Source organism: Athene cunicularia (genome assembly GCF_003259725.1).
Source record: "Athene cunicularia isolate RWA chromosome 1 unlocalized genomic scaffold, athCun1 chr1_part1, whole genome shotgun sequence".
Lineage (NCBI taxonomy): Eukaryota > Metazoa > Chordata > Aves > Strigiformes > Strigidae > Athene > Athene cunicularia.
This window is the reverse complement of record NW_020799091.1, coordinates 81,557,692-81,585,542: the sequence shown is the minus strand read 5'-3', so window position 1 is coordinate 81,585,542 and position 27,851 is coordinate 81,557,692. Positions and strand designations below refer to the sequence as shown.

At 42.8% G+C, this 27,851-nt stretch overlaps 1 long non-coding RNA gene across 1 annotated transcript in view; it reads left to right on the top strand.

The window, feature by feature from the left end:
* LOC113484663 overlaps positions 1-27,851 on the top strand; it is a 237,473-nt gene that overhangs the window by 208,674 nt on the left and 948 nt on the right. The window lies entirely within an intron of this gene.

Sequence of the window (27,851 nt, the reverse complement as noted above, 5' to 3'; positions counted from 1 at the left end):
AATTTAAAAATACTAACGGGGTTTTTTGGAGTGTAATTTCTTTATGAATGAAAAACACTCCCTGTATTAAAATGTGAACAGTTTGGACTCCACTAGCCAGTGTGTGAGGCTGTTGATAATACAAAACAAACATTCAGTAGAAATTTTAACACTGCAGTATGTTTTTAAGGTTGCTCTACAGCTTTGTTGTCTTATTTCTTTATCATTTCAAAGGATCTCCTCCATTTGGTTTTTCCATTTGCAGACAAACTGACATTCTCCTGATATACAATATTTACAAGTTCATGTCAATACTAGCATAAGCAGAAGCTATCAATCACTTCTCTGATGATAACAGTAAATAAATAATGCACACTTTAAACCTTCAAAGCATTGCATAAATATCAGTTTGTTTTCACAACATCCCTTTAAGTGCTGAGGTAAGTTTAACCATTTCACTAGGCACAAACTCAGATTCAAGAATGGCTTAAGACCCATATGAATAATTTTGTATATTACCCACAAAAGATGTACATTCTAATACATAACCTATATATACAAGACCAGGAAAAGCATATTACCCCCCCCAAAAAAAAATTTCAACTGAGACCAACTATTTGCCATTTTAGAAGAGAGCCAGGAAGCATTTCCATAGCAGAACCACCACATGCCATTGCCAGGCTGTGCTGCCCTTTCCTTTGGATACTGAATGCTTCTGCTTCCCCACAAACATGGAGGAGACAGGAGACGCCACTCTCTGCTTTCTCCTAGTGCCCTCTTTCCCACAAGACATGAGGCTGAAGCAGCAGCTACACATCTTTGTGGCACCTGCAGATAAACACTACCTGTGCTGTGCCACCCTTCCATGCAGGGACAGCACGTCTGCCACAGGCAAGTATGTGCCATGGGCACAAAATGGAATTCAGGGAAAAAAGCTTTTTTATGGCGAGGGTGGTCAAACATGGGCACAGGTTTCTTGGAGAGCCTGTGAAGCCCCCGTCCTTCACAATACTCAAAACCCAGCTGGACATGGCTCTGAACAACCTGCTGCAGCTGCCTCTGCCCTGAGCAGGGGCTGGGCTGGATAGCCTCCAGAGATGCCTTCTGGCCTCAGACATTCTGTCTTCTGCATAATGGAGCTGGGATCCCTCATTTGGACTGCTACATGCTCATGCAAAATAAATACCAAAGTTTGAGGATACCAAAGCATTTCACTACCTTTTACTTTCCTGTGGGTACAGCTAGAAATGTCATGCCCATGGCTAGAGATGTCATTAACTACCCACTCCTGTAACAAATGCTACAGGGAGCCAGACACATGAAACGAAAACACAGAGGCCCAAACCAAGACATCTGATTCCAATATACCATGCAAGGAGCAGACGGGTGTTTTCTGTGTTTGGAAGCCTTTCAGCTCTAAAATAAAACTACTGTTCATTCTCCAATAAAAGACTGGGATTAATCATCAAACTTTTTTCTTTTTTTTTCTTTTCTTTTTGTTCAACAGGTACCAGATAGACTTCGTAGCATCTTTCTCCTACAGTTTTCCTTCATAGATATAAAAGCTTCCTGCCCATTACATCTTTGGTTATTTCACATCCCATTGATTGTTCTGCCTGACCAGCCAGCAGAACAGCAGCAAATAAGCAAGCAAACTAAGATAAGGCTAGATATTTGCTGTGGAATGCTGCAGTCCTGTGCTACCTCCCCTGTGTTCTCTCCCTTTCCCCCTCCTTCCCATATCTTCTTTCATTCCTAGAGACATTTCCAATAGCAGATAAATCAGTACTTTGAATTCTTCTGATGTTGTAACAAGCTGGTAACTGGCATGACATGTTGTAGAGAGACACATGTGAATACCTAAGTCAGAAATAATGAGATTTTGCTCTCATATTCAGCGTGAAATGAGAGGCAAACGACATCACTGCTGAAAACAGAGGAGTGCAAGAAGAGGTGTGGGGAAGGAAGGCAGAAAGAGCAGATGTCTAATTCATTTTGCTTACTACAGCAGATTTCAAAAGAAAACTGTCTCACAGGCAGCACCCTGGGAAACACAGACTCAGAGGGGTAGGACAGTTGCAGAACACAGCGTCTCAAATCCAGGCAGCTACACCCTATATCCCAAGGACACATCCCCCATGGCCAGGCACTGCTGTGCATTGTGGCCAAATGAACCAGCCCTTCTAATAAAAACATAAGAGACGAAAAGAAGAAACAAAAGAGAAAGGGGATAAAAGGTCCCAGTAAATCAATTAATGCAAAAGTCTGCTTCACTTTATAGACAGCACTGGTAATTGCTGTGTGTGTTGCCTGTGATGAATAGGGGCTGGTTACAGTTGCACAACTCATCCTTCTTTGCGCGTCTGGGAACCAGCAGAATGGTGATCTCCACTGAAAGTCTTTAATTATTGTTAAATTAATCAGGGCAGAGCGTCAGCTCTGGGTTCATGCTTAATTGTCCCATTTTCTTGCAGCCTCAGACTCTTACCTTCCTCTGTTATCTTCCCACCCCCTCCCCAGCCCCTGCACATGCATCACTTTTAGATTGGTCTAACATTGGGTCCTGTCTACATAGCAATGAGCCACACAAAGTTTTCTGAGATCCTGCATTTCCACTACTTTAGGACTTTGCCTGTTTGGAAGCCACTACATAACATAAAACTTTGAAAAGCAGAACTCCAGACATACTTAAAACCACAAGACACTGGGTAGAGTATTTTACCACCAGTGCAGAAATCAGAGTTATTGTTGCTGCTGTTACTCCTTAACACTGCACGTGCAACATCTTCCCAGTCCTGATCTCATTCTCTGGGGTGGTAGAGAATAAGAGGCATCACCATCTTAAACCTTTTATTTCACATTAAGGATCAGTCCACTGAACAGTTTTTTGCCTAAAACCAACATCATCAAGATCAGAATCTGGTCCAAAATGTTTCTCATTTTAGTGTTCAGAGAAGAGTTCAAGAGCCTGTCAGTGGTTAAAGATAACTTTCATATCTTTGGGAAGACTCCTTCCCAAGCCCTTAAGCCCCTAGTTTCTCTCTTCTCTGTCTCCCCAAAATGCTGACATATTAGTGGGATTGGACTAGGATATTCCACGCAACTTTCACAATGTAAAGCCACAAGTATGTAAAAGATAATAGCAAAGAGAAAGAGATTGTGCTCCATGAATAGAGAGGATAGGACAAGAAGTAACGGGAGCGGTGAAGGAATAATCAAGTTGTAGCAGAAGACAACTAGGTTAGGTGTAAGGGGAAAAAAGCAGCAAGAGCTGGAAAGGACTTGAATAAATTTCATAGGGAGACCAGGGTATCTGTTGCCAGGGATTTTTAGAAAGCAGAAAGACAAATAGCTGTCAGGAATGATGCAGACATGGCCTGAAGATATTGAGGTTGTCTGAACAACTTCTTCCAGCCCTACAGTGGAGAATCAGACTGGGCTAAGGGGAGATGAGCAAGGCAGCAGCAAGAATCCTGAGGACCTGCTCAAAATAAAATTGCACTGACAGTACTCAAGGCTTGGTCCTGTAGAAGCCTGAAAAGCACTCCCACTTCAGTGTAGATTCATCCTTTACATACAACATAAACAGGATTGACTTTTCCTCGATTCCTATAATGCAAATATATCGTTTACAGCAAAGTCTGGAAAAAAGGTGCACTAAATTGAACAGTTTATTTACTAATCAAAAAGCATAACCCTCCAGCAGCCTGAGTTCACTGCTTTCCATTACTATGCAGAAAAAGTTAGTTACTACTATAATGCAACCTGCATAACATAATCATGGTGCTCCCCTTTCTCACCTAACTGAAATGATCCACACGTCAAGACATCAAGGGAAAGGCCTGAAAACCAAAGCTGTGTACAGCCAGCATAAGTAATATTTCACTATCCTTTTTTAGCATAGTTTGAAGAAGACTTTGTAGAGATCGCTCAGGAAGTTCCTTCACTATTTCTAGGTCACTGATGGGTGAGCAAGTTCACTGTTTTGAAGAATATATTATCAAGACACGTCCAATCTAAGTGATCTGATGCATCTAACACTGTGGAGCTGCTTACAGAGAACTTGGCCATGGAGCTGAAAGCAGGAGAAAGACTTGAACTCTGAAATCTCAGATAGGATCCCTAGTCATTCATTCCTTCATATTATCATATGACTCCCTTTTGGCTTCTTACCGATAAATGAAAAGCCTTGAAACCTACTGAAGTTAGGCTGTATAAGAATATATCTTAGAAGAATTACATATGATAAAAAAATCACTTTAAATAAAATGTGTTTGTATCACTACATTGATTCTCTCTTATTTCCTCAAAATTGAGACAAATTAGCAAGTCTTTATTATCCTAGAAAAAGGCATCTAGCATTTTATTGGCACTCCCGTATTTGCTTGGCTCAGTTTTACATTCATCAAGGGTGACATCATTTACATATTTTTATTTGCATTAGAATGGCAATTTAGGATCATTGTGCAATTCCCGCAACATGTATCACACTGTCCAGCTCTGATCTCCCTGCTGTGCTGGGAGTAAGGAATCTAACACCAACATAAGCAATACAATAATTTATCTTTACATAATTGACTCCTTTCAGCTCCTGATACCTTATTTTGAGAGGACTGGGGCAAGGAAGATGGTAGGAAAAAGAAGGAAAAGAAGGAAGAAGAGTTATCACAATGAGATTCACTCCCTCAAAAGAAAATGTCTTTGCTTTTTATCCCAACATGTGAAGCAGCACAGTTTATTAGTTAAAATTGGTCTTTAAAAGATAGGTTTCAATCAGCCAGATCCTTTTTCCTCTGACGGGAAGATATGGAGTGATCCGCTTCAGAGATGAACGTGTCGGGGTCCCACCATGGCAGACAGAGGGACTGTAGCAGGCACTCCCACAGCACTATCTCATCTTTTTCTTTTCAAACCCAGAGTCACGAATTCCTTTGTTTTCTCTTCAGTCCCTAAACTGCACTAGACTAAGCAGCCCAGACAACTCCTGGGCTTCAACTGCCTCATTATCTTGGCTTATTCTTGTTCCAAAGATACTTCTTCTAAAGAAAATGGGGCCCCATTGAAACAGCATTACCTGTATAATAACAGAAGCTCTCTCATATGTGGGCATTGTATATACCACCCGATTTTCCCAGGGTCACTACACATCTTCCCAAGAATGGCATTTGCTGGAGGGTATCCAATCTTTCTTTCTTACTTTTTTTTCCATATTAAAAGATCCCTCTATTTCAGAGATAGCTGTAGCTGAGATATTATAAATTACTTTTTATCCGTGTGAAACTTTCATAACAAAATCACTGGGTTTCATACTATCAGGAAAGAATGAAAGGACAGGGTGAGTAAAACCAATTCTAGGCACACTGCAAACCAAATCAGGACAAGACTCATGAGTTTGCTGGCACTTATTATTCTGCTTTTCTTGTCCATTGTATGCATCATAGTATTATTTCTGAAAAATGTTCTTAAAGTCTTTTTCTGAATTTGTTTACCCCTGGGGCTAGTATTTTGTACTGAGATTTTAGCTCTGCCAATAGAAGAGTCAGCTACACAGCGTATTAACCAATCCTCGGGCTCCCATGATTTATTCCCATATGCCTCTTTACACTGTAGCAATTCCTGTTATTGTTAAATAATTGGAGGTGGGGAAGATGTGAGAAGGAAGAACAAGTTACATGTATTGGCTTCCACAGACAAGAAGGTAAAAGATGCTTAAACTTCTCCCAAATGAATAATTTCTTAATTATCTGTATAGATTTTCTGTCTGTCTTCCTATTGCTACCACTGCATCTCATTAGGAGTTGTTTAGCTTCAGACAGTCTCACAATTGTTGTTTCAGATGCTTTTTGAAAATGACTATAATTTGTTTGTTACTTGTGTTAAAAAAGGCTTGAATTATGAGCTTTTCCAACAAATGTTTACCAAGTATTACAGAATCCATAATGAAATTTCACTCTGTAACACTTGGTGGGTTTGTTTTTTATTGTTATTATTTTTTTTAATAATCTGAAGCGTGACAACCCTACCAAATAGTTAAGCTCAAAGTAGATCTCTTAAGAGTTAAGTTATGGTTAGCCTAGAGTACTGGAAGTAGGACTTCATTAATTTGAGCAGTATGTTATTACAGCTTATACATAACAAATCGTAGCCATTAGTAGATGAAAGTTATTACTTGAAGGCTAAGCAGGAGCTTGCCTGAAACAAGATGACAGTCTTCCTTGACCTTCCAGGACTGTGTGTCACATCTCCTCCATGTCACAAACAGGTTACACTGGGTATACTCAGAAGTGAGGTCAAATGAGACAAAATGTGCTTCAGCACTTTTGGGTTTGGAGAGTGGAAAACAAGAGACATGAAAATGCCCTCTCCTGGCACCACTTTTCTAAAGTGGAGCCTGAAACACTGACTGGAGGGTCTCCACTGCCCTTTTTACAGCTGGCAGCACTCGTTAGCAGTGCACAAGGTAACAGCAGGTAACACTGCAGATGTCCCCAACCTCCTCCCGGAGACCAAGATGGATACAAACAGCCCTACCGTGAGGTACCTGAAGGGCTACAACCCCAGACTTTTCAGTGGAGAGAGTAGAATGATTTGTCACATTAGAATATAACTTTTTTTTCTGAGAGTACAGTGCCTGTTTTAGTTTATTAAAAAATAAAATCCTTAACAGGCTAGCAGGATTTAGCAAAGGTATCATTCCTCTCTGTTTTCAGTCTGTTTTGCTTGTGGACTTGACAACATGAATCTGTGACTGGCCTTTTTCACTGCATGATGGAAGGTGCATGCTCTCTGCAGGCTCTACAATAGGATGCTTTCCAGAAACAGCAGCAGCAAATCTGAGACCAAAAGGCCCTCAGGAAGATGAGTAATGCAGAGAGTAAAGGGAGGGATTTCTGTGGCACAGGGCCCAAACTGCAACTCATGAAGATCAATCGGGTCTGGATGTTACAGAGCCTGAACAGAGAATGCTTTCGTGTATGAAAAAAGCACCCGCCCATCACTCATCACTGTCCCTCAGGAGCTAACTTAGTCATCAGTCTGTCCAGTGTCTCTGCTGTAGAATTTTGTGTCAAACCACATCAGCCTGAAAATTTTATTTCTCTAGGCTAGCGCTGACATTCATAGTTCAGAAGAAAGACTGCAGGCTTGATTCATCCTCATTTTATGCCACAGCAGTTCCACAGAAGTTGGTGAAGCCACACCAGTGCCTACCCGGAACGTACCCAGCTCAGCAGCTGGGAAGTGCCAGGCCCTATCCTAGAGAGTTTCTTGGGAAGGGAAGCTCCTGCAGGGCTTGTGTTCCCACCGCATGAGTAACAAAGGTGCTTCTCAGAGTCTGCACATGGGATTTTTGAAAGGGAAAGATTCAGTTCTGTGGGAAGTATAAACCCAGTATGAGCACTTCATGTGGATATCCCACACAGAAAAAAATATGACTGGCAGGGTAATGATTTACTTTAGATCATAACATTGCTCCATAGCCAATGCATTTTGGTTGTGTTGTAGCCTCTTCAAATGGTATGTTCTGGAAATAATCTCCAGTGCTGCTTTTCATGTTAATATTTTGAATTATTAACCTAAGTACTTTGAAATTAGCCCTGCTGTGAGCCTCTGTGAGGCTTGACCAGGTGAGCTCCAGAAGTCCTTTCCAACCTCTAGTTTTTTCTGAATTTAAGATTCTGAGATTATTTACTTTTGGTGCTGTTTATTCTGCCAAGGGTCTGTTTCAAACCAGACTCTAACCAAGCTCTCCCTGCTGTAATCCTCCTACCACAAAAAGTTGATTTTCTAGTTACTAAGACTACTAAGTAGAGTCTGTTACTACAAGATCTTTTCTAGCCCCACTCATCTACACCAAATTTGTTTCCAAATCTGCTTTTACCACTTACATTTCTTTTTGTCTGGGAGCCCCTTGTAATTCCTCCTTACTTAGACATTCCTTACACCTGAGAAGCAACTGGCATTTTCCAGACTGCCCTCATCCATTTCCCCAGTGCTTCCATATAGTTTTAACACCTCACCACAGCTGTTATCTCATGACAAATGAGGAGGACCTGACGGAAGCCAGAACATGGAAGCAAACCTCATTTTGTTTTGGTTTTTTGAGTAAAAATAAATACAGTTACACACTGGTATAGACAGATACATGGAGATATCTCCTGCTTCATATAGTGCGCTTGTCTATACACAGCACATATATGTAGAGTCTGTGTAAGCAGCATTATTTTCCAGGGAAAGCTGGTCTAAGACCCAAAATGACACACCCTGTTCCTCTCTGGATACACCACTCCACCACCACTCCTCTCTGGATACACCAACACAGACAAATTACAGATGTGAGCGCGCTACCTCGTTCATGTTTCTCTTGGCGCTTCCACAGATCTCTTACACAGCGTGCCAAAAGTGCTTCTGTCAGTCAGTAGCCAACCCTTCCCCACCATGGCAAATGCTGAAGTGATACAGTGGGCACAGATTTATTGGGTGAGGATTGCAAGAGCAAGGAGCTTGGACAGGCTTTACCCCCTCCACTAGTACCAGCTGCCTGGCCCACATTTCTCCAGTTACACTCTACAGACGAGTTGCCTCTGCCAGGTGGCATTGCTGGAGCAAACCAGTTCATTCGAGCTGGTAAACCTGTCAGTCACTATTTAAAAGACGTTCCAGTTTTGAAGTATATAAATTAACCTTGACACCTACTGCAGCAGTACCTTTACTTTTCCTGCACATCTAGCTGCACTTGATAGGAGTTAATAACTGCAGGCAGCAAGAGGACACTGCTTTCAGGAAAAATCGTGAGGAAGGGCTTTCAGGGGACATGAAGATGTTCCTTGAAGTGCAGAATTTTGAAATTAGCTGCAAGTCAAATACCCCAAAACACTTACTTGTGTATCGCTTTGATCTTTGGTGCTCAGCCCTGTGGTTTGTTGGACGTGGCATCTTTGCTTTGTGCAGGAGTTGTATTTCAAGGCATCAGAGTGCTGAGGGCTGTTAGTAGAAGGCAGCATTTGTGTGGCCCTCATCCTAATTAGCTGTGTTTCCACATGTCCTTTAATTCACCCACCTAATCCTAGTGATAGCCTGACCTTTATCTTTCACCTCCTTTATCACACTCAGCAAATGAACTAGTTCCCGTAACCTAGGCCAGCCATTACAAATGATCGGCCAGGACTGAACTCTATAGCTTTTGTCTGCAAAACCAAAATACCTTTGCTTTGCCAAGTTCAAAGCAGAGCTACAAGCTAGGAATCAGCTTGTAATGTATTTGTAGTAAATATTTTATGCAAATTCTGGCATTGTTTTAAAATTAAATATTCCTTCAGATACTCGCCTGTTATTCTAGATTTTAACTAACTTTACTATCAAATAAAATTCTGCAAATATTTGCCACAAATCATTACATTATATCTGAATGCATTCTAACATAAAAGCAAGCTGGAAGAAAGCAGCCATGTCATGGCTTGAGACATCACTTGAGTTTGGACTGTGCAACCAAATCAAGCCCATGGGAAAAAGATACAGTATCAGGTCAGGAGACTCTTCCCTCTTTTACTTCAGTGCACACACTGCCTACATGGTATCAGCAAACGCACAGGGCAATATTAAGCATGAGTAAGGAAGATTTCTGTGCTTAAGCCCTGAGCATATCTCCTGTGTGGAAAGAAAACCGAGAAGGCAGAAAACTCAGCAACCTGCAGCTTGTGAACCATATCTGGTAGAGTGGAGCCCAGACCTCTCCTCAGGGTAAGGTGTGTTGTCTGCTAAGGAGTCAGTCAAAAGCCATCACAACAGCAATGTGAGATGCCAAGATATGCAACCAGACTGCAGGAATCCCCTCGCTGCGTATGGGATACAGTCACCAGGAGCTGCCATGCAGCTGACCAGAGGCTTCCTGGGCTTTGGAGAGCAGCCGCAGAAGTAGGCTCCTTTCCCCACAAGAACTAATCCAGACTGGAGAGTGCTCCCTTAGTGGGGAGCAGACCCAGGGCCAGATCACCTCCACGGGTGCTTGTATCTGCCCCACTGGACACATATATGCTAGATTTTTCCCCATAACATTTTTTTCTTATTGGTCTAAAAAAACCAAAAGAAAAAAACCAAAATACAAACCAACGAAAAATATCAGGAGAACCCTTCTCCATATTTGCACAACAAACTGGGCAATTCACAGTGGCACTAAAGAAGATGGTGTCAATAGGACCAAAGCACACAGAGACTGATGACCCATGTCAGCAGCTACTAGCCTGCCTGGCATGGCCTCCAAAAGAGGCATCCCCCACTCCTGCACAGCCCAGCTGCAAACAAAGTGCATTGTGTCTTTCCAGTGACCCGTTCTGTTTGCTGAAAGCCGAAACCAGGCCAGTAGCTTTCCTGTTGGCATCCCAGCCCACTTTTCAGCTGCATGCCTCGTTCTCCTGTCCTCCGCCCAGCTGACCAGCTTGCTTAAACAGCCAACAACATTCATTTGGCTTTATCGTGCAGTTATGGCCCGAGTCCAGACCTGAGCTGGCAGGATCAGTGGAGGACCAGCATTGTCCTATTCAGCTACACACAACCTACTTGTCATCCTTTTGGAAACCAGTGACTCAGACATAACTTTATTGCGGCCTGGCAGCTGGTGGGACCACGCAAAACGTACAAAGAGAATAATGCCGGCACCCACCAAGCCCTGAAGCATGGAACAGAAAGCCTGCCTGCAACCCTCATTCAAGCCCTGGCATAATTAAAACAACATTACCATTATTGGTGGCAGATTTTCACCTTCTGTAAACCCAGACTTTCTGTGAGTGTTTTGTTTTACCAATTTACTATGTCTGAAAGTCCATAGATTACAAAACAGAAGAGCAAGTTCTCTTCCTTTCTCTTGTGCTACCGCTATTTGCAAACACACTGGAGCCTACCTTTGGGGCTGCGCATACGGAGGATGCTTGACTGTAGCCTTGCCAGCTACCAGGGAGACAGAAAATCAAAGTAACAGTTTACTCTTTTGCAAGTCTCCAGACAAGACCTTTTTCAGATGCTATATCTAAAGGGGGCTAGTGAGAGAAATCTTATGTTTATTATAGGTAATCTTTCACTCTTAAGCTGTGGTTTCAGAGAAGAGCTGGGCAGCCCCATAGGCTCCCTGTGCTGCCACGTTCTCTCCTCCTCACCCACTGCTGGCTCCCACCTGCTGCAGTGCCCTTCCAGTCCTGCTGATACAGCTGGTTCTGCAGGCTTGCTGAGCCCAGACCAAGGAACTCGGATGGATGGATGGATGGATGGATGGATGGATGGATGGATGGATGCATGGATGCATGGATGGATGAATAAAGGGGAAAAAAGAAAATAGTAAGTCGCTCTAAGCAGAATGCGATTGCAGCCTGTGTGCCTCCATGCAGCAGTGTTTTGTTCAGGGTACTGATGCCTTCCCAAAGAGCCACCCCTCACATAAGCACTACAATATCACTGTAATGCCCTGCAGAAAGCATGTCCTTCTGGTAGCTTTCCATATGATCTAGCTAGAAATCCAGCTCCTCTGCATCTTCTCAGTTACCAAAGATCCAACCAGTGCCAAAATACAATTATCTATGTTCATCCATAAATACAGATTTTAGCCCCACCTCAACACTGCAGATACAAATAGAGAGGGTACGGGAAGAAGAAGCAGGACCGTTGCAGGGCAGAGACTAAACAAACACATCTCCCTCCTCTTCCCTTCCCAGGATGCAAGACAATGCTTTTACTACATCCCCAGACCTATTTACATGAGTGTGCAGCCAACGTATGCCCTATCCACCTGAGGCAATGCCCACTCCCGGCCTAGGCAACTCCAGCAGCTGATCCCCCTTTTCCTCACATCATTGCTTACTGTCCTAACCCATCCCCCAGCTTCAAATTTTGTCTGCTCTTCTAGAGGGAATAGCTCCTGCGGTTGTCTCAGCAGCTGCTCTTTGCTTTCCCAAGCAGCAGCAAGAGCTAAATTGACCTAATTCCTGATTGTTTCCCTGCCACCCACAAAATCTGAAATAGCAGCAGTGAAAACTGCCAAGGTGCTCGTCAGCGGCCACTGTGCCGCAGCACGGGACTGGCTCACGTTCACTCCATTTTCTGCAGGTCCCGCAAGGGTTAGAAACTTTTTAGACTATCGAAACCTGCAAAAGCAGCGGACAATTATTGCAGTCAGTTCCTTAGGCAGCCTCAAGGACAAGTGGATTTTTTTGTACCCTACGGCACATCCCCGGCAGCGTTTCTTTATACTGCAAACATCAGACATACCTATTTGTAAAAATCCATGGATAAGTCTCCCAGCTGCTGTCTCACCTCCTTTTCAGATGTAGTTTGGATTTGCACTCAGGTTTGGACTATTAGGCTGATTTTATTTTTCTCTTTTAAACAAAGATGGGTCAGTCTTAATCATAACTTCAGCAAGAACAGGACTTAAACTTGTGTATGTATTCTGTAGTGAAATCAGCTGCCACCTGGAAGGCAATCTGAGGGACCTATTACTGCTTCATTAGGTGCAAGCTCCTTTTGCTGAAGTCCACAGTCTCAGATATAAAAAAAATCATATAAGAAATCATTCTTTCCCTCACATGGGAACACTGCCACAGTCCAAGCTGCACAACTGCCCCCCAAATTTAACAGGCTACAAAGCAAGCGGGAGTAGGAACATTTATGTTAATTAGTGTGTGGAGAGGGAGCCAAAGATATGTTAAGATCTGATATGGCATATGGGATCCGATAGCATGTCATTAGAGGTAGAAAGCAACCCTTCCCAGTGTAGCTTTTCCGTTGCTTATTAAGGCTTTCTGTTCAAACTTCTAAGTGCACGGGCTGAAATCTTCCATACCATAATTGCTACTATTCTGGTAATTAAAGCTTGCTATAATGCAAAGACACAAGGGCATTTCCTAACTTCTGAGTGTGCGCCTCTGCAACCTCAGTCAATTTTTTTTCTAGTAGCAGCTGAAGGAAGAGAAGGCTTAAGTCTCTAAGCCTGAACATGAGCAAGGTTGGCATTCAAGTTCTCCCAGACTTGATGGGCACCAGCCTACCTGAGACAGGGATGTAAGCTTTACCAGAACATACTTTCTGTCCTTGCATCTGCACTGGGGTTTTATTGCTCTTGAGACTCAGGGAAGTCTCAAATTTAAGTAGAATTCCTTCATCAGTCAGACAAGAGACATCACAGAAAATAATGGTGGCTGAGCACTCTGCAAACAATCCTCAATCCCTTGGCAAGGGAAGCTGTTACCAGTAGAAAAAGGCTCATAACTTATCATAATATGAAACATCATTTTGGATTCAAACTGAATCAAATGACACACTGAGCACCATTAGCTAGGCCTGCAAATATTTGCAAGATAGTGAGAGGGCTTCTTTCTAACTAAACCTTGAATCGTTCAGATATCAATATTTAATTCAAACTTCTGTAGTTATCTTGCCCACTTCCCTATCCCAGTCCTCATCAACACAGTGACCAATGAACATCATTCACTTAAAGCTTGCCAGAGCTTCAAGTAAGAAATTCTGGCACTCCTTAGACTCTTGGGAAACCTCAAAGCCAAACAGCCTGTGTAATAACTATAAAAACTGTATTCTTAGTTTCTAAACAGAAGCAGCATGACACTCTGCAAAGGAAATATGCAGGCTGTCAAAAACATTGAGAGAAGGTGTCAGCTACAAATTAATGGCTATTTAAACATATTATTTGTTCCAAAGTGTTAAAAATGAGATTTTTAGCTATGATGGCAGAAAAGGTGGTGGTGTAAGTCCCACATCAGCATGCCATCTCTCCCAGCTGCTGCTGCCAGCATTTTAAAGCTCTTGATTAGTACCATTTAAAGACTCCCATGAGGAAAGGAAGCCTCAGGAGAGACAAAAAGAGGTTTTATTCCTTCCCCTTGGTTTAGTTGAGGCAGAGACATTCCACTTTAGGCTCTGCTGACAAACACATGACTAAAGAAATGAAGGCAGAGGACCGAAGATCAACTTAAGTTAGCAGAGATGGACAACTTGGGACACAAACCTAGCTGATGGACTCCTATTCAGTGAGAAACTGAATTTACAGCTAGATAACTAGGTGTTGGCTCAACTAATGTGGCTTCTACATCCTAAGATCAGGGTACTGAAATTTCCAGAGTTCTGTGAAAGCAGAAAGGCCCTTGCAATCTGAAATTTTTACTTCTCTTCCCATTTTGCCCATTTAAAATTTAGTGCCTCAAAGAAGTAGAGGCTCTGATATGTAACAGCCTGGGAAAATGAACTGGGCAAGCTAAAAGCCAAGTCAGTAGAATGCAGAAATCTCTGTGTTTTCTGAAAAAGGCACTGTCTTAGCTACCATGGCAGCTCTTTTTTGTGGTGCGGGTGTGTGTGGGGAAGCATGTGCTAACCACTGCTATCGTAGATATAATTAATCCCATACATGCTTCCACTGAAGCTTCTTAGGGACCAGAGGCTGGTGCTGCTAAGCGGAAATACTACCAAAACTTTTTTCACAGCACTTGCAAAGAAAGAAAGCAAGTGTGGCACACACTGGTACTACTCTACCCACAGGTGAAGAAAAGACCATTGATTTTAATCTATTTGTAGAGCTATCTACCTGTTGAATCTACAGTAAACATACTGATGAAGACTTGTAGGTCCAAGGTAAATAATTTGCCACAACCAGCCACAAGAGTGGGTCAGCATAGTAGTGCTTGGCATGGCATGAAATACACATATTTCATGTCAGCATTTCTTGAAAAATCTGCCTGCAGGTCCCTGAGCCTTGGAAGACAGGGGAAGGAGTGTTCAAGGAGGTGGGACATAGACAGCTTCAGAGGAGTTAGGCTGGTTACAGAGCATCCTACCACCTGGGTCTCATCACAGCCACAGCTCGGGTGCCTGCAAGACCAGTCTACCAAGGACACAGACCTGAGACTTCCCTGGTCCTGGCTTCCATTTGCCTGCTGGCTAGGCAGGGAGCTGGTGGGGTACAAGGCAGGTTTCTGATCCTGCACTGCAGGGAAGTTTTCTCAGGAAGCTGCCTGGTGTCTGTCAAAATCACATCATAACCAGCTCAGTTTCACAGACTCATCTGATTTCAAGTTGGCATTGTCCGATGGAAAAAATGCTGTATCAGAATATTCCCAACCAACATGTCTGAATATAAAAAACATGAAGGACTTTCCTCAAGTCCACTGTGTCCAGGGACAGGCTATCTGCAAAGTCTGGGCTACTCAATGTATTTTTCATTGATCTTTTGAGGCTGAAATCCAATGCCAACTTCAAAATACCAGCCTTTTTAAGCTATTTCTGTCTAGGGATCTAGCACCAACCTTTTGTACTTATGGCACAGCTCCTTTATTTGGTCCAAACTGCTAAAGCATCACAATAGTGGTGCATCCATGATTACGTCGACACTATCAGCATTTGAAAACTAAAAACAAGACAGAAGAGCACCATATGAACGCAATATGCTGTCCAATGTCAAACAGCAGCAATCCTAGCCTAGTCAATTGTTTCTCTTTTCAGTGAAGTACATCTTTCCACAGAGTTGCACAAACATCTCACATCAATCTCGGGCTCTCACTAAATGTCAGTCCACACAGAACTTGGGTGCTGGGAATAACTGAGCTGATGAAGGGATGCAACGGTCTGAAATATAAAAGAGGGCCCAGGGATGAAAAGGGAGGAAGGGGGGGACAAACACAGGCAGCCTGCACTGGCAAGCACTCCAGCAAGAAATCACAACATGGAAGTTAGAAGGGGAGTTTAAATTAGAGGAGGTACTGTTATTCTTCAGGTTTGTAATCAAAAGCCTGTGGTTCCAATTAGGAAAGCAAAGATGCCTGGCCAACATGCTATTACCAGCTTTTTGGCAGGCAAAGTCATTTACAACAACCAGGCTGCCTCTCCTGCACTCAAGTATTTGTTTTTACATTCAAGCCTTCTCAGACTCTATAGCTCTTGGAACGGACTCCAGTCACACTTGTAGAGGGCAAAGTCTGTATCAGATGAATCGTCAAGCAGAACAAAGTGTTATTACTTTCTCAAAGCTGCTATTCAGTCACACCCCTTACATTATTTAGGTGAAAATGAGGGAGTGATTTCAATTATTATGTATGGAAAGAAAAAAGGATTGAAAACAGGAGATGAGTTGTTGGGTTGGTTTTTTTTATAAACCTTCAAGGCTGAAGTTCATAGTAAAGCTCCCCAGAATAATGCAAAGCACCTTCCTTTGGATTATGGTCTTCCACCTACTGACCTTTGGAATGTACCTGGGAGCACCGTGGTGCTGTGCAGGTTGTTGAGTGTTAGTGGTATTTGGTTATACTGGAGCAGAAACAAGGAAAGTGAGGGATATTCTCAAAGGCTACCATTTGCCTATGGAGAACTGCGGCTCCTACAGTCTGGCTTCTGCTCTGCATCAGCCACAGGAGGACCTCTTCTCTCTCTGTCTCTCTTTCCACCTTGCTGTGTCATCTTCAGTGACTTGAGTCCTTTGAGTGATAGGTGGGTAAGCTCCCTTCCAAGTTTCCCTCTTCCATACGGTTTCAGCCCAATGCAAAACTGCTTGTGTTCAGCAGAAAATGTCCTCCACTTTTTCTTCCATGCTTATTTAAAGCTCCACTTCACTATATTTACTGGTATTCTGACTTTAATAAATAATAATTGTATGCTTCTAGGAGGCTCTAGGCATCTTAACGCATAATTAATCATACAACCAAACCCCATGAGCCTTCAAATCATCATTAGAAAGAAAATCTTCCAGCCAACTACCTTGATAAAAAAAAAAAAAAAAAAGGAAGATATCCTTTCTCTCCCTTAATTGGTCTGGGAAGCACAGCCACAGCTCTCTCAAATGGATGTCTTCTGCACTGTACCCACAGATCTGGGCTCAGACCAAACCAGGGAAATAAATTCCAGAGATGCACAGCCCCCACAGAGGCACATTCTGCCAGCACTCGTCTCTCTCTGCAGCAGTCTGTCAGGTTGAAGTGACCATGAAGAGAAGGAAGAAGGAGAGAAAAAAAGGGAGCATCCTTTCTCCTCAAGTAAGAATAAATACAGAAAGTGATAGTTCAGGGATAAAACACTACACATGGCTGTGTGTTAATTGATGCACACTTCTCCTAAAGGTGGAAGTGTAAGAGTAAGGCTTCAGAAGTGCTTTAACTCTTATTCCACCTAACAACTCCTTAAATCTGGAAAGGTAAACTCAATCTAACTTCCTTTACAGTAAATGTCAGTCTTGATTACAGCTGGAGAGTCAGCATATATCCCTAAGAACAGCAGAAGGTTGCTTCTGGCCTACACAACAATATTAATCATACTCTAACCTAAGCACCAGGGCCACAGGCTGAGGGTTTTCTCCTGCCTCAGCAGAGCTCTAGGTTAGTTCTGTTCCCATGTACTGTGGTAGCTCAGGACTCAGAGCCTGGAGAACCTGACCCTCTCTGTTGGCCCCAGTAAGTGAAGAGAAAGTACAACAGTCTGGGAGCAGCGGCATGTCTCTAATGGACATGGAGCATGTGGTCAGGCCATCCTCACTGCACCTCCTGTATGTTCCCTGGGCCCACCCACAGCCACTTTGGGTCCCCATAACACAGACATGGTGCAAGGATCTGCAAACTCCAGTTTTCCCAGTTAGTGACTCTGCAGCACCCTCCCAGCTCACTTCACCTGTGGTCCTTGCCATTGGCATGACCCCATCACTGGGTTACCCCTGCGCACTCCTAGTAAGAATAGATAGCTTAAAAGGCAACTTATTTTCTTTGTATTATTTAAATTCCCCTTCAATTTTCACTTCTGCTACAAAACGAAGGAGATCTAATATGTAATAGATTACCTGCAGGGCAGAAGAAGCAAATAGCTAACTTATTTTAGGAGTACACAGTAAAAAAAGTGTGGCCTACTGTGCCCATGAACTTTATCCTTCTGACTAACACACAGTGTCTAAGAAAAATTTTGAGAGCCTGCGGCCTGGGACTGGGGCCCAAAGAAGCTCCATCAGCCAGTAACCAGCTGCGTGTCCCGAGGGAATGGCTAACTGGCAGTGGTTTCCCTTACACTAAATCCTTATTGCTTTAACAAGGTTGCCTGGAAGTAGCTTGAACAGAAGAAAAGGGAATGCTGGTCTGATCAAGTGACTCATAGAAAGAGGGAGGGAGGTCTTAAGATAGTCTTTGGAAAGGATTTCAAAGCTGAGCATATTGTTCCAGGAAATGTTTACAGACTGGAAAAGAGGAAGTTTTGACTTTCATTGGCTTGTTCTGTTGCAACTAGGCATGTTTACCAAAAATCCATAAAAAGAGGGAAAAGAAAAGCTCCCTTCTGAAGAAGAGCTGGGCAAGAGGCAAAAGGAGTGCTGCTCTGCCAGTGGGAGCTCTGCTTTAAAGAACCAGCCAAGAGGAGAAAATGAACTCTGTCCTGGCTCTGCAAGGCATGCTCGTGCCTTAGCCCCACAAACGTCTCAAAAAAGAACAAAACCCAGAGTAAGTCAGACGAGGCAAAAGCATGAGGAGTATAGTCTGACTGCAGTTTTTAGAGCCATATCTGCCACACAGTACTCACTTCACAGACACCGAAGATGACAGCTCTCCTCCCTTGAGATGTTAGTGGTGTCTGGGAGATGGAGCAGTTAGAGGGAAATTATAGTTGGGTTTGTGGTGAGGTTTCTTTTGTTTTTACAGATCGAACACCTTCACAGCAGACAAAACAGGACCTTATGGATGCTCATGTGGAAAGGCTCAAGAAAATCATGTCACATTTTAGGTCAGTGGCTCCTAATTTTTTTACAGTTGAGACTCCTTTAGGAAAATGCGCAGTGCCTTTCTGTTTGGTTCTTCAACTGATGTTTTGTCCTGAGCCAGTGTCATTTCATTCCCCTTAGCCACTCGAGATGTCTCCTCCCATCCCCTACCAAGAGGCTGCAAGATCATCCTTTTGCTGCCACTGGGAATTTGGCAGAAGCATCGCCCCAGAGGCAGACCTCATGCTCCTCTCTGACTTCACAGAGGTGCCAGGTCCCAGGGCTGTAATACAGCCTCACTTGAGCTGTTCCTCACCCTGACCCAAGCTCTTGCCTCTCCAAAAGTGTCATACTCCCACCAGAAAGAGCTGCAAAAACAGATGCCTCTGGAGGATCCATGTGAAAACAGCCCAGCAGAAAGTAAGGGCTGAAAGAACAGGGCAGGTGTCCCTTAAACTGCACTGTCCTTCCTGCTCTGAAGCCCCATAGCAACTTCTTTTTTTCTCCCCACCCTATAATCTTGGCTCCAAAAAGGACAGAAGCATTTTCAAATAGACCCCAGAGCTTGTTGGGAGGGAGAAGAGCAATGAAAACAAAGGCTCATCATAGGCCATGACAGCAAAGATCAACCCAATACACATCAAAGTGAAATGACATTCATTCAGATTGACAAAAAGACAAGGAGCCTGATCCAGGAGGACTGAAAAAAAGTCTGGGAAGATGAACACTTAACTCCTGGAGATATGTGCAGGAAGACAACAGCAGATACAAAAGTCATCTTTTTCATTCTTAACTCTTTTTGCAAACCATATATATTCATTTTCTTGCACTGCCCAAAGTCTAATGAGGGGTAAAAAAAAAGGTACTTTGTTCTGCAAACCATTTTTTTAAGAAACAGAAGTCCCTCAAGATGTCAACACTGCTCTAACCTGTGGACCCGTAAGTGGACTAGCTTTTGCTTTGGAAATGAAGTGTCCCTGCAGTTTGGTGACTTAGACATTTTGAAATCCTAACCTATTTGACAAGTTATTAGTCAAAAAGCAGTGCCAGAATGTGTGAATTAATAGGACCCATATGTAACTGCTTAATAGTAACCACTCGCTTAATCCTGTGTAGCTAAATGGTATAACAAAAGAATTAGCCAGTGACATCCACTTATGAAATATGATCCAATCGATACTATGATTTCTTTTTAACTGCTGAACTGTTTTTGACACATATAAAAATGTGGTTTCAATCAGACCAAACTGCACCACAAAAAAGCCTTGTAAAGAAGCCCAGACCTGTGGGCTTTAAACAATGCACTGAAGTGAAGAACATTCACAGTGGGATTGAGACTGGGAGCATCGGGGGAGGAAATAAGTGGTCCCTCAGTCATTATTACCAGCCATGAGATCGCACAGACCTTTCATCTTATATTATCAATCTCCCTTAGTGCTGGACTTACAATAAAATATGTAGTGCCGGGCAGAGCTGTAGAGGAGAAACAGTCAAATTCCCCTTGCTTTTCTCCTCCTGATTGCCCTCCTTTACATTAACTCCTCAGCAAACAGTAATAGCTAATGGAGCAAGACTGTTACAGTCCTGGTTCAATGACACTGGTTAACTGGGAACACTAAAAAGATATTCAGAAACACAGACTAGAATGACAGCAACTGACACTTTAGCTTTAGTACAGAGAAAAAAAAAAAAAAAGGAGAAGAAAAAGAATAAGAAAGATAAGAAAGTAAACTCCCCAGACTAAAATATCCTCCTGCCAAGAGCCACTGCAGTGTAGCATTTTTATGAAGAAACTCCACAGACCAAACCTGATCTGATTTCCCGTATGTCCAAATGGGAGCTGAATGAAGCTTTCTCCCGGCAACAGTCTCAATCCAAGCCCTCGACCCACCAACCACTGTAATTGTCTTGGCTCAGGCAAGACATAGCCCCTAAACAGCATCCCACCTGCAGTTTTAAGATGGCGTTTCATTAAACTGAATTACATTTGTGCAAAATATACAGCTTGTCTCCCAGGGTAGCTCTTATTCATAAGTACACACAAGCACCAACAAAGCCAGTAGGGTTTGATCCTGTGCAGGGATCAACGGCAAAGCTAACTGAGCCTTCACAGACCAACCAAGAGCACGGTGTCTCCTGTGCGTAGAAAAGTCAAAGAGGAAAAACAGGGCCAGAAAGAGCACACAAAATGAGCAGTATGTGGTGTGTCTGTGTCCATCCCCACATTTGTACGCCTGCATGCCTACCCTCTGTCTGCACTTGCAGACCACAGAGAACAATTATGGCTGTGAGCTCTGCACACATACAGTGCTTAAAAATCATACAGACTACAGCAGTCCATGGGAAACAGGGACACTTCAGTTTTAGAGCTGAATGTATCATAATGACCTCAGGAAATAGGCTGCCACAGTTCCTCAAACAGGTTAGTACTTGTTTTACAGCTTCTGGCATTGCTGTTGTTCCCTCTGGAGCTGCCCCAACGGGTGCTGAGCCCGACACCTGCAGCCTTTGAGGGGAGCCGGCCCTGCACCATCCTCAGGGTGCAGCTGCATCGCAGTCACTGCCTTGTCACACGTACGCCTCAGCAAGATTTATGCTAACTAGGCTTTTGCATCCTCATAGTACTCTGGTCATGGCATCAGGATGCTTGAGTGAAGCTGCCTGCTGCGGTACTTGGCCAGCCTTTTTAGGCTGTTCTGCAGGCTGCAAAACTGGGGTTGTGGTAGGCAGACAGCTATTGATACCAATAGAGCTAAAAACTTGGCTATATTTCAGTACCAGCAGGCTCTGCAGACCGCAGGTGATGTGGTCCTCTTCCTCTTCCATCCAAGTTAGAAAGTGAAGCAGTTAACACTTAGCTAGCCAGTCTAACAATCATCAACTTTCCCAAACCATGTCAAGATCCAAAAGAGTTTTGTTAAAAAAACAACAAACTGAAGCTTTTAAAAAGCTTTGTTTCTTGGCTATTTCCTTTCAAAGGTCACATGGAGCAGGTTTTAAGATTCAAAGAACTGTTTTCCTTTCAGGATACTGCCTACTAGCTTCACAGCTGAGGGAGGGTGGATAGACATGAGTGGGCTTCTTTGATTTGCCTTCTGAAATAAATATTCTTTCCCACATATCCAAGTCAAACATTAACAGTAATGCCTTACTCTAGGAGCCCATAACAACATGAAAGGTGAATGTGCAGATTTAGAAGGGTCAGCTTACAGAAAAAGACAAATAAGGCGATGTCAGCAGTATTTCAGAGAATTATCCACCCCTCTGTGAAAAAGAAGTCCCAGGTCACCCATCTCTGTACTATCTAGGAGCAAAGAACAATTTCTCAATTTCTTTGTTGCTTTCATCTGTTTCTTTAGTTACAGTGTTCTTTTACTGATATGCCCCTCATTGGCCATATCAAGATGGCAAGCGGTCCTGAGAAGAAGGACATCTTGCCAGTTAAGATAATAAAGCTTTCACCAGTGAAAGGATGTTCACAGATACCAGCACAGTCCAAATTCAGCCCCTTCTCTCAAGGAAAAAAGAGGCAGGAGAATTGATGTTTCAAGAAACGTTTTTTACCCTAACAGTCAGTTTCCTCCATGCTCACTGATTGCCTAGCACAAAGCTGAAGAACTCCCACAGCTCACGCTGGAGTAAAGGACAGGGCGGGAGCACATCTCCTCCACTCCATGTACTACCTCATACAAGGGGGAGAGAGGAAAGAGGTTCTGCTGCTGGATGTGCCACAACGGCTGCTGAGACTGAGCATGCTGCACCGACTCAGCTTCACGGAGCTAAGCCAACATACTAGTAACTAAAAAAATCCCAGTCAAATGTTTGCCAAAGCTCTTATAAGAAGTAGGACCTGTTCCAACAAAGGTTATTCCACAACTAGCTCAGCCTAGAAGCAGACTGACAATCTGGTGAAATGCAACTTTGCAAGGACAATCTCTCTGTTTCTGAGCTTGGAATTACTAAAGCTTCTGAAATGGCCCATCAGTGAACCAATACTGATGTTAACCCTGTAACAGCATCACAACAATAAAAATAGAGCAGGAATATTAGCCACTATGCACAAAGGAGTACAAAAGGGTGAAGAGCTGATGGATTTATTCATATTTATTTTGGGCGAGCTAAAAGCAAATGTAAATTTCAAGCATGCTCCTCAGCTGCATCTCATCCCTTCTAACCTTACTCATTACAAAAATCCAAATATAGTGTACTGAGCTTAGTACTTGAATTTACAATTCACTGGACACTAAGTTAAGTTCCTAAGTGCTAGTAGAAACTCATGCATGGTTTTATTTATCAACTAATACGTTTCAGTCATAGCATAATGCTCAGAAGAGAGGTCTTTATTTTTGTATAGTGGGCCACAAATGATGTAGGGCAACATCTTCCCCTCTGCTCAAGAGAGTGCAATACGCCACCAACAAATGCTGCAATAGTTTCCTTGAGAAAAGGGAAGCTATACGTGCTTGGTACACATTTAAATGCTTGTTGACATGGCTCAGTCCTTGAACAGTTGTCTTCCCATGGATCTATTTACTTATGGGAGAGGCTCTCTCCCATTATCTTACAGGATGGAGCAGGGAAGAGGAAGAAGAGTATCTGGTAACTGCAGTAGGGTGACAAGTGGCTGAAGGCAAACAGCTCCCTCAATTGCTTCAGGCAAAAATCATCTGGGTTAGTTTAAATAACTTAGTGGTTCAAGCTAAGCCAGTACCTCTGGGTTTTAGTTCCTCTAAGACTTGCTCTACGCAAAGTTTCCATAATGGTTTAACTACTTCAGCTGGGAGTGTGATGTTATACCTGTAAAATTAAAGTGGTAGCACAGATGTAGTTACACTGGTATAAAATATTTCACAACACATTAATTTATTTCTCTTCTGTGTTGTGAGTACCTGTAGTAGTGCAAACACTTTTGCACTACCACTAGAACATTCATGTTCATCCCATGTGAACCTTATGCGGTTCAGTAAAGCCAAGTACAAGGTCCTGCACCTGGGTCGGGACAATTCCATGGTATCAATACAAGCCAGGGGATGAAGGGTTTGAGAGAAGCCCTGTGGAGAAGGACTTGGGGGTACTGGAGGATGAAAAGCTGGACATGAGCTGGCAATGTGTGCTCACAGCCCAGAAAGCCAACCATATCCTACGCTTCATCATGAGAAGTGTGGCCAGCAGGTCAAGGGAGGGGATTCTCCCCCTCTATTCCACTCTCACGAAACCCCACCTGGAGTACTGTGTCCAGTTCTGAGGCCCCCAACATAAGAAGGACATGGATCTGCTTGAGCAGGTCCAGAGAAGGGCCACAAAAATGATCAGAGGGATGGGACACCTCTCCTCTGAAGACAGGCTGAGTTGGGGTTGTTCAGCCTGGAGAAGGGAAGGCTCTGGGGAGACCTTATTGTAGCCTTTCAGTACTTAAAAGGGGGCTTATAAGGAAGATGAGAAGAAACTTTTTAGTAGGGCCTGTTGAAACAGGACAAGGTATAATGGTTTTAAACTAAAAGAGGGTAGATTTAGACTGTAATTTTTTACAATGAGGGTGATGAAACACTGACACAGGTTGGCCAGAGAAGTGGTAGATGCCGCATCCCTGGAAACATTCAAATATCCCTGCTCACTGCAGGAAGGTTGGACTAGATGACCTTTAAAGGTTCCTTCCAAACCAAACTATTCTGTGATTCTGTGATTCCATGCAAAAGAGATGATGCCATTTTAAGACTCTTGATTTCAAACAAACATAATGAAGCACTTTGTAAAAAAAAAAAAAAATCCACACCCTGAAAACAGTCTTGTCCAAATGTGGTCTGCCTCAGACTTTTGTACTGGCTCCCACTCTGTACTTCAGTCCCTGTGCAACCCAGCAGCTTCTTAAAATGCTCTCCCATGTGCAGCTGCAGCTGTCACACAGCTGGCAAGGCAAAGGTGGTGATGAGCACAGGCGGCAGGAGTCCTCACTCTGACGGCCTCCACCCCTCCTCTGAAGAAGTGGGACCACAACCCTGGTGGGTTTTATTCAATACAGCCTGCCTTTCCCCCTTTCCCATGTGCCAAGCAGGCGCTCTTTCCACCTCCCACCACAAACATGGGAAGCATAAGAATGAAGGGGCAGAGAGGAGGGAAACTTTTCTCCTAGGACCTTGGTATCACTTTAATTTGCAATTTGTCTGGGGACACATATGAGCATATGCTGTTTGAATCAAAGAGAAGTTGGTTGCTGTAAGCAGGGCGTGTGCACATTCAATAAAACAAACCCCCTCTGTCAAGAGCAGTGCTGGAGATGCTTGACTACTAGCAGACATGAGAGCAGCTCAGAAGGATACATTTAACAGGGTGAGAAGATACTAATGCACCATTTCAATCCTGGCATCCCCACCACAGCTGCCAGAAGGGAGCTGCCAGATGGGACTGTGGGGAATGCGTACAAATTACAAATTTTTCTGCTGATTATCCAGACAAGACCACCCATCCATTTCATTGGAGGCTTCACAGCCAATGCTAGTGACTTGGAAAGTAAGGTTATACATCCTAAACCATCCAGTCTGGCTTTTAGATTTTATAGCTTTTCATTTAGATTCTCTTGATTAATCCTTCCATGTTCCTTTCCTGCTGTGCTGGAAATTGTAATATATCATGGGCAGAAAACAGAAGTGAGGGGGAGGGCAGGAAGGGAAAAAGAAAACAGAACTACAAAAATGATCAGGTCAGCTAGAGCAGGCAACAAGAAGAGTATAAAATGTCATCAGTAAAGGTGGAGGTTGAAGAGACTGGCAAGGCAGCAAAACCATCAGTGCGATGTAGGGGTTTTCAGCAGATCATCTTCATAACAACAAATCAATTCAAGGCATTGTCTTAAAAATCTCCTTCATACAGAGAGTAACACAACACTCCAAATATGGGTAGAGAACAAAATTTTCACTCAAGCTACAGCTATAGTTAACCCCCTAAGCTTTTCGACAATGGACAGAAAGGGAAGCTGAAGTGAACTGGCCAGATATTGGCAGTAAGTAGTAACTCCACCTTGCCTTGTAATTGGCAAGGAAATGAACACCCAGCAGAACATAGTGGATTTTTTATCATAAACTATTTCTTCAATACATCTGTAATATTAAAAAAAGAATAGATTCAAATTTTATAGTGTTAGAGACCACATTACCAATCAAGCTGGTCACCCTCCAAGAAAATCCAGTAACTTTATTAATTGCATATGGTGTTTTTCTTACAGCCCAAGCTCCTGGAGTCAGGTGACTGAGTGGAAGCTAACATTATCATTTTAGTGAGAGGAAAGGAAAAGAAGGAATTAAAAATTAAACCTTATAATTGTGGAGAAGCATTTAGAGATGAGCAAAAGTTTCAAAGTAGAGATTTTAAAATAAACCAAATGCATTACTGTGTTTAAAATCTACTACTTTTTTTTTAAATAAACATCAGCGTTTTAAGAACAGATTTTGACTATCTGGAGGTCGCAATTCACCTCAAATAGACTAATAAGGTCAAACACAATTAATCTGTTCCTCTGGACTTCTTGCCACCTTGACATCACAGAGCAACCTACACCAATCTTCAGTTTCTGTATTTGGACCCTCTGAATTAAAAGGAAACAGCAAGAGCCAATGTTCTATCCACCATCTCACCTTACAGACTCAGATATGGGACCACTCTGAAACAGATATTTTCTGTGAATAGTCCAAAGAAGAGAAATGAGAAAAATGGGGTGTCTAAAAAAATTACCTGAGAGTACAAAGTGAAAGAACTGGCATTGCTTAGTCTGAAGGGGATGTAGGACAACTGTCTTCAAATATACAAAGTCTGCTGTGGATAAAAGTTGATTTCCTATGTTCATGATGAACAGGACAGTAAGTAACAGGCTTACATTATGGAGAAGAGAATTTCAGTTGGATAGCTGGAGACACTTTCTAATGATAATAATAGCAAAGACCTGGAACAGGCTGACCATGGTCTTCACTATCAAAGGCTTTTCAACATAGGTTAAACAAACACCTGAGAATGACATTGGTACAGCTGATCCAGCTCAGGGCAAGGAGATGGACAGGATGATCCTCAGATCCCCTCTGGACTGAGCTGTCTATGTTTACATGAATTTTAATGTTTGGACTTGATGGTCTTAAAGGTCTTTTCCAACCTAAACAATTCTATGATTCTATGAATTGCTTATTGAACTAATTTTTATTTATTTTTTATTAAACTGATTTTAGAAACTGTGGTTTACTCTGCCATATAATAAGAAATAACCTCTGAAAACAAGTCAGTTTGTGGAAGAAATTTCCTTTGCAAATAATTTGTCTTCATAAAAAAAAGAGAAATTTTCCAGTTTCCTTCTTTAAACTGTAGCAACAACATTTACTCACTGGTCTCATTCCTGTAGCAAGCTGAAAGGCCTCCAGAGCATTCCTTCTGATGAAAACAAAATCTTAAAATTACTATTCTCTCCTTTCCTAGTCTTTTGTCTGTTTTTCAGATCACTGTAGACATCTTACTTGCTCACCCCTCAGATGGTCTTCATCCTCACTACAAGGGAAATCTTCCCCTTAGTTTCATTTCCACCTCTCTGCAACACTATGATAGAAAAAGTATGTCCCATTTGCATATGAAGCTGACCTTCCCTCCAGCTCACATGTGAGGATCGATGAAGCCTCTCCCTGTAACACTCTCTAGATTTTCCTTGCATGGACGTAAAGGAGTAAAATACAAGTAGGTCATCCAGGCAGTGGTAAATGAGATTTCAGAATGGGAATATACCACTACCTCATCCCACTTTCAAGGAGACAATCGGGAAATAAATGCCGCAATACTGAAGCCCAGACAGTGATCTGCAATTACGACTTGGCGTAGTACATGGGAGCATTTGTCAGGAGTAACACAAACTGATGGCATGATGCAGCAGAACCCCTGAAAGTTGGCTAAAGTCTCCCTTTACAAGATTACCCTCCCCTCCCCGAAACCTGACAAATAAATGAATCTGAAAACTTCTCTCATTCACAAATTCAGTCCAGCTCTGCAGCATCACAGCGACTATACCACTGTCTTTCTTTCTCTTCCACTAGAAAAGAAACTGGGGGCTCCATGAATCCTCTCCATCAAAACACACTGGTATAGGCACATTTTCTTCTCAGAAGTGCCACTTTTCTTTTAAACACACTTGTGA